Source organism: Ahaetulla prasina, chromosome 3 (genome assembly GCF_028640845.1).
Source record: "Ahaetulla prasina isolate Xishuangbanna chromosome 3, ASM2864084v1, whole genome shotgun sequence".
Lineage (NCBI taxonomy): Eukaryota > Metazoa > Chordata > Lepidosauria > Squamata > Colubridae > Ahaetulla > Ahaetulla prasina.
The window spans coordinates 181,154,621-181,168,504 of NC_080541.1; positions in this window are offsets into that span (position 1 = coordinate 181,154,621).

The following is a 13,884-nucleotide window of genomic DNA, read 5'->3' on the forward strand; positions in this document are numbered from 1 at the left end:
TGTGCCCACACTCGGTCGCCTATGTCCATCCCTCTTGTTTTTTCGAGTCCCCCCTTGTAACCCTCCGGTGTATAGTTTGGATTTAAACGGTCTAGTGGGCACCTGAGCTTTCGGCCCATTAATAATTCTGCTGGGCTTCTGCCGGTTGTGACACAGGGGGTTCTGTGTTGGACGGCCAGGAAAACATCGATTTTTGTTTGCCAGTCGCCTGGCTTGAGTCTGGACAATGCCTCTTTTGCGCTCCGGATGAAACGCTCTGCAAGGCCATTCGTCGCAGGGTGGAAAGGCGCCGAGAGGGCATGCCGGATGCCCTCTTCTGCCAAGTACTCCTCAAACTGGGTTGCCGTGAATTGCGGGCCGTTATCGGATACTAACGTGTCGGGCAACCCATGGGTTACAAATAGGTGCTGTAGGACTGAGATCACGGCCTCGGCTGTCATGGATCTCATGAGAATGATTTCCAGCCATTTGGAGTAGGCATCGACTACTACCAGAAAGGTTTGGCCGTGGAAGGGGCCGGCAAAGTCAATGTGGATTCTAGACCAGGGCCCTTGGGGTCTCTCCCATTCCCGAACCGGGGCCGTTGGGGGTAGCGGTCTGGACTCCTGGCAGGCCTGGCATTTCCCTACCCTCTCAGCAATTTCCGAGTCCATTAAAGGCCACCACACATAGCTTCTTGCTAGACCCTTCATCCTCACGATCCCTGGGTGCCCCTCGTGGAGGAGATCCAACACCCTTTTCCTCAATTTCTCTGGGATCACCACTCGATCCCCCCATAGCAGGCACCCCCCTTGAGCCGAAAGTTCCCCACGTTTCTTTACAAACTCTTTAAAACGCTCGCCCGGCGCAGCGGGCCACCCTCTTTGTACCCAACCAAGTACAGTTCTCAAAATAATGTCCCGGTATGACGCCCGAGCCACCTCCTTAGACGTGACTGGGCCAGAGTCCAGAAAGTCAATTAACAGTATGGGCGTCCCCGGAGTGGGGTCCTCGATCGCCCCTGGCAGTGGGCATCTGCTTAACGCGTCCGCATGCCCCAACTCTTTTCCTGGCCGATGCCGCAGTTTATAGGAATAGGCGGCTAAAAAGATAGTCCATCGGGTCAATCGGGGCGAGAGTGCCACAGGCGTTGGGCGGTCGCCAGCCAGTAACCCTAACAGTGGTCTGTGGTCTGTAACAATTTCAAAGTCTCTACCAAAAACGTATTCGTGAAACTTTTTTACCCCTGACACTATAGCTAGAGCTTCCTTATCCAACTGACTATAGTTCCTCTCTGTCGAGGACATCGTTCTGGAGTAGAAGGCTATTGGGGCTTCTGTGCCATTTGGAAGCCTGTGGCTGAGTACAGCACCCACCCCGTAAGGGGAAGCATCGCAAACTAATACCAATGGCATTGTGCTATGATACTGGATCAGTAAGCTATCGCTCGAGAGTAGGTTTTTTACTGCCTCGAAAGCCCTAGCTTCCGTCTTTCCCCAAGACCAAACAGTATTCTTTCCCAGTAACTTATGTAGCGGCTCGGCAACGGTTGCCTTATTTTTCAAAAAGACCGCGTAAAAGTTCACTAGACCCAGGAATGCCTGTAGCTCTGTTTTGTTTTTGGGCGCTGGAGCCTTTCTTATTGCCTTGACCTTGCTCTCAGTGGGGTGGATTCCTTCCTTGTCTATTCTGTAGCCCAAGAACTCTACGGATTCTACCCCTATTTGGCATTTGTTCACTTTAACCTTTAGACCGGCTGACCTGAAAATGCCCAAAACTTTTCTCAAGCGCTCCCCCAATTCTTCTAAATTTTCGGCTGATACCAATACATCATCAAAATAGGGGACTACCCCCGGGAGCCCTTGCAGAAGTCGCTCCATTAAATTTTGAAATAGACCAGGTGCCACACTCACCCCAAACTGTAACCGGGTACACTTGAAAGCACCTCTGTGAGTCACAATTGTCTGGGCTTCGGCTGTGTTGGCGTCTACAGGCAGTTGTTGATAGGCTTGGGCCAAATCTAATTTGGCAAAAACGTGCCCTTGCCCCAGCGAGTGCAGCAAGTGTTGCACCACGGGGACCGGGTAAGCGCTTTTTTGCAAGGCTTTGTTTAACGTTGCCTTGTAGTCAGCGCAGATTCTAACTGACCCATCTGGTTTCACTGGGGTGACGATTGGCGTCTCCCACTTTGCATGATCGACTGGCACTAGTATCCCCTGACTGATTAGTTTGTCTATCTCCCTGTCAATCTTGGGTTTAAGGGCAAAAGGGACCCTCCTTGCTTTTAACCGTATGGGGGCTACCTGGGGGTCTAAATTGAAAGAAATAGGGGTCCCCTTGTACTTGCCCAGGCAGTCCTTGAAAACATCTTCGAATTCGTCCATGAGTGTGTCCTTTAGGTTAAAGTCATTTCTGTAGATGCCAGTCACTCCCATGCCCAATGCTCGGAACCAGTCTAGTCCCAACAAGCTTGGCAGGTTCCCTTCGACTATCGTGATGGGCAGGGTTTTCTTGTGTGGTCCGTACTCGACGCGGACGGATGTCGTCCCTCGAACAGGGATGCGATTCCCTTGGTAGTCTTGGACTTTTAGCCGCTGTGTTTGCAGTTTGCGTTTGGCGATGTTCGGCAGTGCTTTCGCAAAAGTGTCCCAGGACATGATTGTGATCGCTGACCCTGTGTCCACCTCCAGCCGGCACGGTACTTTTTCAATTTTTGGTTTTGTGAATATTTTCTTTTCTAGATGGGTCGCCGCACGACCCACTATTATGGTCGTTCGGTTTGACTTCGCGCCCTTTTTTTCCTGACCAATCGTGGGTCGCCTTGCCGATCCCGCGCTCTGATTGGTTGGTTTGAATTTTCGGCGGGACGGTTGAGGTGCTCGACAAACTTGAGCCAGGTGCCCCCTCTTCTCGCACCGCCGACATGTAGCGTCCTTGAACTTGCATTGATGACGCTGGTGTTGCCCTCCGCAACTTCCGCATTCATCCCGGTCTTCTTTTCTCGGTCTCCCGGTGTGAAAAACTCCTTCCTCATCCTCGCCGTCTGATTCGGTCTGGACTTCTTCGTAGTGGACCGGAGTTGATTTCGCGCTCGCCGTTGGCGTGAGCGGCTTTTGTAGGGTTTCCGCCGCTTGGGTGGACATCTCATGAGCTCTGGCTTCATCCAGAGCGTTTGCCAGCGTTAGATTGCTTTTTGATAGCAGCCGCCTCCGCAAACGAATGTCTCTGACCCCACGGATGAGTTGCTCTAACAGTTCCTCATCCAAATCTCGGTACCCACAATCCTTGGAGGCTTTCCTCAGGGCGGCCATGTAATCGCTGATGGATTCGCCCTCTTGCTGTCTGCGCTCTCCAAATTCAAAACGCCGTACATATTTGGACGGTGTTGGCGCGAAATGGTTCTTCAATAGATTCTGCAGAGTTTGCCACGATACCGATTGTACCGGCGTTGGCTCTGCCAGGGCTTCCGCGATGTCGATGACCTCGGGACCGCAATGGCTCAGGAAATACGCCCTTTTTCGGTTGTCTGGAACTCCTTGCAGTTCGTTCGCCTCGAGGAAACTCTCGAAACGGGTCATGTCCCCCATTTCTCCTTGGACGGGTCAAATGGCGCGGGCGGTGTGTAGCTGGCCATCGCTGTGTGTTCCGCCCTGAATTTTGCTGGGTTCGGTCCTCGTAGTGCGTTCAGCTCTTTCCTGGTGCTTTTAGCCTCGGGATCCCACCTTCGTCGCCAGTGTTAAGTCTGGGCAGTAACGAGGCAGGAGACCAGGGTAGTGACAACAGCTCTTTAATATATGATGAACCCAGCAACCGGGCTGGGGAAAAACCTCTCCTTAAATACAGTTTAGCCGGCGGCTTCAACCAATCAGCAACGTGCTTGTTTCCCGCCAAAACATTTAAAGATACATTACAATTTGCATGCTAATAATTCTTCATCTCAATTCCTGGATGATTTTTAAAGATATGGAAGATAGAGTAGAACTTTTCCATCATAAAATAGAACTTTCTATCTTCTGGATCTTGCAGAAAATGCTACTACTGTGCCTCCAAGTCCTGGAAAGGATGGTCCAAAAAGATCCTATTCTCAATAGTAAAAAAAATAAATCATTCTTCCATTTTAACATCTTATTTTCTTAGCAAGATCATGCAGCCTCAACTCCCATTTCATTAACTTGTCCAGAAATGGCAAGTTCAATACTGGAGAACAGTAATTCAAAATCTATTCCATCATGAATGATTGTCTTTTTGAGAAAGAAAAGACCATAACCTCCTCCCGGGAAGTATTAGCCATCATTTTAATATCTGAAGAATCCAAAAGAGGAAGATAATATCTCTCAAGCTTCCATTCATACTCAAGCAGCACAAACAGAAAGTTGTCCATTAGCTCTCTAAGGTGTAAGATATTCTGGATGTATTCATACTGGATTCTGACATAGCTAAGGAGGAAGCAAAATGTGTAATTTTATCTGCCATGTTAATGGAGATTTGTAACTTCAGACTCTTGACATTTCTAACCATTAGTTCTCTGATCTTGAAACAGACCTACAACTGTTTGCCCAAGTTCTGTAAGCAACCTTGACTGGATATAGAGTATTGGTAATAAACCTTTTTTTTCTCATTTCTGTCACTAAGTAGACAGTAGAAGAACTTGCATTTATTTGGTTCAGAGACTTTCAGATAACAAAAATGATAACTGCTGATAACTGCTTTAGGTTCTGCTACTTCAGGTGAGTAGTCTTCTGAAAATCTAAGATGGCTTTTATCTTGTAGGCTAAATTGCTATTGAATTCTGAACTGTAGCAGATAATGACCTCCCATTTTCATTCATTTATGAAAACTGATTTTTGTACATTGTAGATGCTTTTCAGGAGCTCATGCTGATCGTTAAGAAAAATGTAGTTTATGTAACTGGCCTATTTCATGTGGAAGTTGGAAGGAAACCAATATATAGTGTAGTGTATAGTCATTAAATCAAATTACATTTTAGTTTTTGATTGCAAGTCAGGACTGAATGTAAAAAACCAAAACAGTTATCAAAACACTTTCAGCCCAATTTTTTTATTACCTTTACACATAAGAAACACTAGCACTTGCTCCATTTTTGTGATAAAGATGATATTCTGCTAATTAGTCTATGCATTTCAGGGAAATTAGCAACTGGGATCATATCACCATATCTGATCTTCACAATACACATATGGAAAATGCTAGAATGTCACTTATGACATTCTTCTGTTCTATTTGGAAAAACTCCTGCTTGAAATCTTAAAAATTAATTGCCCGTAGTATTAACAATATTGGGAGAGGTGAATCATAAACCGGAATTGGTATAAGGTGTTCAACTCTGTCCCAAGACATTATACCAGCTGAGGGGAAGGCAAGTTGGTGTTTGTGTCCCATTCCAATCCTATTTGGATTGGCAGCTGAATCTTATCAGAAGGTTGCAAACATTCTCCATAGCAATGCTCAGTTGTTTAATGTCACTTTCCTCTTTTTTTGTGTGTGTACTGACTAGACAACCTATGACCCATTGGCTCACCCTTTCAGATATATTTCCTTACCTAAACAAAGAGTGCTAGTCAAACCAGCAGCCACATCACGTGTTCCCCATTGACTTTCTCCATGCATGCTTCCCAGGCTTCTCTGTTGACTTATGGGAAGGTGTCTGGGAACATTGTAAATGAGGATCACATGACCCCTGCAGCAGTGCTGACCAGCAGCAAAGCAGCAATGCTGAAATGGCAAGAACTTTCCAAAATTTTCATTCCTGCCGGAGTAACAGGTCCCACCATTCTGTAAGTTAGCCCATTTGAGGTACCTGAATATTAGAGGAGTACAATTTACGGTGATAAAATAATGGATTATTTTTCATTCTATCTGTTTATCTTGTTTTTAATCTATAAAAGCAGAGATAAAAACAAAACCACTCTTCTAATACTCCCCCCAGGCTATTCAGTAAGTTGAGGATAAGATAGCATGCTGGGAGTACTGGACTGGAGCTTTTGCTCCTGGTCCCCCAACCATTTTGTTTCTTTGCTTGTTTGTTTGTTCCATCGCAACTCTCTTCCATAGTTTCTGCCCTTCCATAAAATCAAGCAGAGATGGTGTGCTTGGATCTCATTTGAGGACAGAGACAAGTTTTTAGGACTCATTTGAAGAGCAATAGGCTGTGCGTGGAATGAATGTCTGAGAAGACATCATTCCAGGGGGCAGGTGCTACAACAGATGAGGCCAGGGGTGGGCTGCAGAGTTCAGAAGAATCTCTAGCTAAGATTCTGTGCAGTTAGGAGAACCCTCAAATCCCACTCCTGGCTGTTTTGGATACAAGTAAGTGCAGGGCGTGCGCAGAAGCTTGGGAAGGGCGAAAAGCAGGCCTACTGGAAGTCTGCTTTCCTTGAGCCTCCAGAGGGCCTCCAGAGCCTGGGGAGGGTGTTTTCACCCTTCTGGAGGCTCGAGGAAAGCCTCTGGAGCCCGGGGAGGGCAAAAACGCCCCCCGCCATGGTGCAAGAGGCTGACCAGGCCATGCCCACACCCACACAGCAACCAGGCAGAGAACCCCTTGCTAAAATTTTTGAAGGCCACCCCTGGAAAAAGCCCATTTTCTGGTCCCATCTTCTGTTTGTTTATTCAACTATTTATTTATTTTTTGTTTACATTTATACCCCGCCCTTCTCCGAAGACTCAGGGCGGCTTACAATGTATAAGGCAATAGTCTCATTCTATTTGTATATTTTATACAAAGTCAACTTATTGCCCCCCCAACAATCTGGGTCCTCATTTTACCTACCTTATAAAGGGTGGAAGGCTGAGTCAACCTTGGGCCGGGCTCGAACCTGCAGTAATTGCAGGCTTTGTGTTCTAATAACAGGCTTCTCTATTGCCTGAGCTATCCCGGCCCCTAAATATATAAACTATATACATTTATTATGTGTATTTCTATGCTACCACAATTCTAAAGAGTCTCCTAGTGGTTTATGTCAACTTGATGGAACCTGAAACATACCAACTGTGTCTGATCATAGAGGGTCAGTGGAAACTATGGAGACAGATAGTCCCTCAGATAATCAGGCCATATATTGAAGGGTTTTATAGGTGATAACCAGCACTTTGAATTGTTCCTGGAAGGTTTTTGGTAAGCAGTGAGGCTCTTGGTAACCATGGCATGCCCATAACTGCCTGTGCTGCTGTATTCTGGACTGGCTGCAGTTTCTGAGTATTCTTCAAATTTTACTAGATATTTCAAGAGAAATACATGTCGTTCCTTGAGGTTTAAACTTTTGTGTGCAGCAGCTGTGCTCTCAAGTTTTTTGCGTGCAAGGGGAGATTACTCTGGATTAGGATTTTGCAATACAGAAAGAGGAGAGTTTAAACTTTTTCCCCCAACCTGTTTTTGTGATGAAAGTTGTCCCAAATTTACACCTGGAGGTTTGAGCAAGAGGTTGGTTGGCCTGGCAAGGAAATTCTTGGAAATACTGTGCCCACGGCCATGGCAATGTTTATATATACTATGTAATTACTTATGTAACACATATGCTAGATGGTAATGCTTCCTGTAGCAACCTTGGAGAAAGAATATATCCACTATGGGGCAAAACTCCTAATATTTACAGGTAGTCCTTGACTTACAACAGTTCATTTAGTGACTGTTTGAAGTTACAATGGCACTGAAAAAGTGACTTATGACCATTTTTCACACTTATGATAGTTGCAGTCTCTCCATAGTCACGCGATCAAAATTCAGATGCTTGGCAACTGACTCCTATTTATGATTGTTGCACGTGATCCCCTTTTGTGACCTTCTGATCAGCAAAGTCAATGGGGAAGACAGATTCACTTAACAACCGTGTTACTAACTTCCCAACTGCAGTGATTTACTTAACAACTGCAGCACGAAAGGACATAAATGGGGCAAAACTGATTTAACAAATGTTTCATTTAGCAACAGAAATTTGGGGCTCAATTCTGGTTGTAAATCGAGGGCTATCTGTATAAGCCACGGTCTGATTCAGTCATTCCTTATCAAAGTCTATGTTGTTTACAGAAGTTTTAAAAGATCATAATAATGTCTTTCCTCTGCCTACTCCCATCTAGTTTAGTCCTTAAGAATGCATTTTGTTTTTCCAACTCATTGACTTTTCACTTGCTTCTTATCTCAATAACCATGCAAGCTCAACAAATGGCTTGGTCTTATTTCTAACACTTTCAGTACAGACTATAGAACCGTGATGGCGAACCTATGGCACGCGTGCTGGAAGTGGCACGCGGAGCCATCTCTCCGGGCACGTGAGCCATTGCCTTTTCTTCTTCCGGGTTCTGGCGCACTGCCCATCTGGTCTTCACATGCTCAGGAGCACCGGGTGGCTGCTCTTCTGGTTTCCGGCACACACATTTGCACCATCCAGTTGGTCTTTGCATGCGCATGTGCGCCAGAAACCAGAAGAGCAGTCGCCCAGTGTATGCATATGCATATGCACAGGTTGGCTGCTCTTCCGGTTTCTGGTACATGCACGCTTGGCCGGTGCCCATGCACATACCAGAAACTAGAAGAGCAGTTGCTCGGCATGCGCATAGGGTGGCTGCTCTTCCGGTTTCTGGTACGTGCATGCTTGGCCGGTGCCCATGCACATACCAGAAACTAGAAGAGCAGTTGCTCGGCATGCGCATAGGGTGGCTGCTCTTCCGGTTTCTGGTACGTGCACGCTTGGCCGGTGCCCATGCACATACCAGAAACTAGAAGAGCAGTTGCTCGGCATGCGCATAGGGTGGCTGCTCTTCCGGTTTCTGGTACGTGCACGCTTGGCCGGTGCCCATGCACATACCAGAAACTAGAAGAGCAGTTGCTCGGCATGCGCATAGGGTGGCTGCTCTTCCGGTTTCTGGTACGTGCACGCTTGACCGGTGCCCATGCACATACCAGAAACTAGAAGAGCAGTTGCTCGGCATGCGCATAGGGTGGCTGCTCTTCCGGTTTCTGGTACATACGCGCTCACTCACGCTCCCATTATGGCACTCAGTGCCGAAAAGCTTTGCCAACACTGCTATAGAACTTAGTGCACAGATCTCAGCATTGCTCATGATAATCCAATGATTTATAGGAAGCAGGATACTTTTGAAAGTTTAAGCTACCTTCTCCTAATTTGGGGTCCTGAGATGTGCTGAATCTGGTTTTTTATCATTCATATTGCATACATTGCTAGCACACTAACTCTGATGGAAGATGAAATCTTCAACTCAATCTCTTCCTTAGAAAAGCCATTTGCATTTTCACTCTCTCACTTCAGAAACAAGTTTCAACAGTGGTGGGCAAGCATTTATCATGAAGGGACGGCTTGTCATGTTCTTTATCTTCCTGTTTCTTTCATTTGGCCCAGATAAGGGGGTAACCTTTATTTGCAGTTTTGGAGGCATGTTTTTTCCCAGACATTCTGCTGTCCATGCCACACTCAGGATATGCCAAGATAACCCCAGGTTTACTAGAATGTCACTATCACCAGTTTGTTCTGCCACTCTGATCTGGAGGAGGATGAACTTTGAGACTTTGGCATGCATTTCTTCCTAGTTTAAAAATCTGTATCTTCCTTTGCAATTGCCTCCACAGTAATCCATCTAAAGAAGTGTCTCTCCAACCACATTTTTGTAAAAACAAACACACACACAACGTGCACAGCATGTGGTGCTAGAAACTAAAAGTGGAGGAAGAGGGCAGGGCTCTTTGTTAATTCATGGAATGGTGGAAGCTCTGGGAACAGGATTTTCAGCGATTAGCCAATTTGGAAGAAAAAGCCAGTTATGATTTGTTCTCCACTCAGGAGAATGATTGATTGGCAGCAGGACCACTTGTGAACTCCTACCTTATGAGCATAGAAATAGAACCACACTGAAAATGTTTGAGATCAGCTGATGGTAAGTACAATGTGCACAAACTGCAGATTCGTTTTAACGTATGTTGGGAATGATCAAGGCTGATGGGAATTTTAATTTAAATCAGGGCAATTGACTAAGTTTCATAACTTCCAGGCACAATTGCCCTGATTTAAATTAAAATTCCCCAAAATTCCCCATATCCTTTAGGATTGTCTTAATGACTTATTTCACTTAAAAATTATGCACAGATAAGTGGATGATTCTTGACGAAAGTAATCTTTTCTTTTATGTACACTGAGAGCATATGCACCGAGACAAATTCCTTGTGTGTCCAATCACACTTGGCCAATAAAATTCTATTCTATTCTATTCTATTCTATTCTATTCTATTCTATTCTATTCTATTCTATTCTACTCTACTCTACTCTACTCTACTCTACTCTACCCTACCCTACTCTATTCTACTCTATTCTATTCTAGATTTTTGCGTCTCTCCATTTTCCCATAGCTCATTTGGTTTTATGCCTTTGAATCAGTGTTAACTCCAGGGGACTTCCTAGACAGGTAGTCCCTTCAATTTCCACATATTAAAGCTATTTGTAAAGTCTATTTGTACTTTCTTACGTTGTGCTCAAAGTACATCATCTCCAAATCCCAGATATTCAGTTGTATCCTTAGAACAGAAATGGTGCAAAAGGTATAAACAGAAGTGGGAAAGAGTGACATTGCCTTTTTATTCTTCCATAAGTCATTTGAAAAGGCTTAAGGTATATCTTATTCCACACACACTTGTATTAGAATTCAGCCACAGGCTAAAATTCAATCACTGTTGTCACCCTAGGAAACTCTGAACACTGTTACTCTGTGTAATGGGAAGTTGGCCACGTTGTTCGAGGACTATAGGAGCTGAATTTAAAAAAGAGGGAATGTCTGGTGAAGACTAACATACTGAGAACAGTGCTGGGTTGTTCTTTCTTTTCTTCCTTTGCTGTTTTTACTCTTTATGAGTTTGTGTTAGTTTTCACGTTCCTTGTAAAACTTTCAATAAAATGTATTTTAAAAACCAAGTCATTTCCCGAGGCATTATTTCTAGCTATTAATCTTTGTTAAATTGCCCTTTTATTTTGCAAAGTTATATCATGCCTTTTTTTCTGTTTACCTTACAACACTGCAAGATAATATGGCTCATTTATTATGGAGAAGTAAAGAGGAACCGCAGTGGTTTGCTTGAAGCCATATATCATTTGCCCATGACAAAAGCAGTACTAGATTTTATGTCTTCACACTTCAAATGTGTTTTCTGGAACATGTTAACCCCATAACTGGTTTTTTTTTGCGGATGACATTGTGAAATATTTTGTTGTTATGGGATGTGTAGAGATAGGAAAGAAGCTATGATTTAGAATGAAAACCTGCAGATCAAGTTTTCAAATGGTTAACTAAGGCAGATTAATATATAAATGAACTGTCTCTAAAGATAAAACATTTCAGCATTATTGACTAGAAGGCTGATGTGGCTTGATTTTCACCGTGTTATCGTGGTTATTGTCTTCATAATCAGTATTTTCATATGATTACAGAAAACTTTTTAAAAATAAAGTATGTGGATTTTCAAGTGAAGTGTATTTCTCTTCAGCTATAATCAGAAAAGATGGAAAATTTGGTACAACAAATATATTTAAAAGTGGCAAACTTGTAAGAGTTTGTTTAAAAATGAAGTTGTAAAGGGAAAGTGCAATGCAAAATAGAAAACACTAATTCACACAATTAAAAATACCAGTGGCTCTTGTTCCTTTTTTGATCTGCCAAAAAAGGTTTTGTCCTGCAGTAAATTTTGTGTACTAATCAATTATGTCCATTCATGTCCCACACTTTTTTTTTCTGCCAAATGGGATAGAGTTAAGGTTGTTGATTGACGATTGACAGTTACCTCTGCAAATGTACTTATCCACTGTAATCGCAATAAGAATACTTCACCAGTTGATTAAACCTACAGCAGGCAAAAAAATTTTGGGCATGAGATGTTAATGCTAGTGTCGAGCAAAAAAAGAACATAGCCTCCCTGTGTGTTCAATAGGGAGTGAATAAGTTTTGGGTAGCAGATGGAGGCTGATTTATTTATTTAATCAAATTTATATAGCCACCCATATCACAAGAAGTGACTCTGGTTGGGATAGAGCAAAAAACAAGTATGAAAGTAATAATCATGTTAAACATAATCATATAACACACACACACACACACACACAATGGAGACATCTTAAGCTTTCACTGGTCTTCTTCCAGGCCTGATAAACGAACCAGATCTTGAGGACCTTCTGGAAAATAAGAAGGGATAGAACTAGTATGAGAGATGGAACCCACAGCATGCCTCTCTTGCTGGATCTATACTCTCCCATCCAACATGAAAGTTGGCATAGTCCTAGAATTGGCTGGCCTCAAAAGGCAAAGCAATTTAGTCTTGCCAGGGTTCATCCGAAGCTTGCTGTGGACCATCCAGACCCTCCTAGTCTCCAGATACTGGAATATGATGGTATGTACATGATATACCTCCAGATATATCAGAGCAAGCGTTATGGAACAGTCATGCATTTGATGAGTTGTGTTAAAAACATTGTGAAATTACTGTAATTGGCATACACACATTACACTAAAAGGTCCACCTGGAAATTTATTTTATTTTTTATTTATTTATTTATTATTTAGATTTTTATACCGCCCTTCTCCCGAAGGACTCAGGGCGGTGTACAGCCAGATTAAAACAGAACAATATACAAATTAAAACCATAGTTAAAATAACATATTCTATGAATGGCCGAAAAATTAAAACCGTCAAATTTGTCCCATCAATAAAATACACCAGTTAAAATTATTAAAATTTAAAAATTTAAAAATTTAAAAATTTAGAATATTAAAATTAAGCCAGTCCCGCTTGAATAAACAAGTACGTTTTCAATTCACGGCGAAAGGTCCGAAGGTCAGGTAGTTGATGCAAACCAGGGGGAAGTTCGTTCCAGAGGGTAGGTGCTCCTACAGAGAAGGCCCTGCCCATGGGGGCCGCCAACCGACATTGCTTGGCGGACGGTACCCTGAGAAGACCCTCTCTGTGTGAGCGTACGGGTCGGTGGGAGGCATAAGGTAACAGCAGGCGGTCCTGTAAGTACCCGGGCACTAAGCCATGGAGCGCTTTAAAGGTGGTAACCAACACCTTGAAGTGCACCCGAAAGACCATAGGTAGCCAGTGCAGACTGCGCAGGAGCGGTGTTACCCGGGAGCAACGTGTGGCTCCCTCAATCACCCATGCAGCTGCATTCTGGACTAACTGAAGCCTCCAAGTGCACTTCAGGGGTAGCCCCATGTAGAGAGCATTGCAATAATCCAGACGAGAAGTGACAAGAGCATGAGTGACCGTGCATAAGGCATCCCAGTCAAGGAAGGGGCGCAACTGGCGAACCAGGCAGACCTGGTAAAAAGCTCTCCTGGAGACGGCCACCAATTGATCTTCAAACGACAGCCGTCCATCCAGGAGAACGCCCAAGTTGCGCACCCTTTCTGTTGGGGCCAATGACTCGCCCCCAACAGTCAGCTGCAGTTGCAGCTGACTGTACCGGAATGCCGGCATCCACAGCCACTCCGTCTTGGATGGATTGAGCCTGAGTCTGTTTCTCCCCATCCAGACCCGTACGGCTTCCAGGCACCGGGACAGCACTTCGACGACTTCATTGGGGTGGCCCGGGGTAGAAAAGTACAGCTGAGTGTCGTCAGCGTAGAGCTGGTAACTCACCACAAAGCCACTGATGACCTCGCCCAATGGCTTCATATAGATGTTGAACAGGAGAGGCGAGAGAATCGACCCCTGGGGCACCCCACAAGTAAGGCGCCTCGCGGTCGATCTCTGCCCTCCTGTCAACACCGTCTGCGACCGGTCAGAGAGATAGGAGGAGAACCACCGATAAACGGTGCCTCCCACTCCCAAACTCTCCAACCGGTGCAGCAGGATACCATGGTCGATGGTATCAAAAGCCGCTGAGAGATCTAACA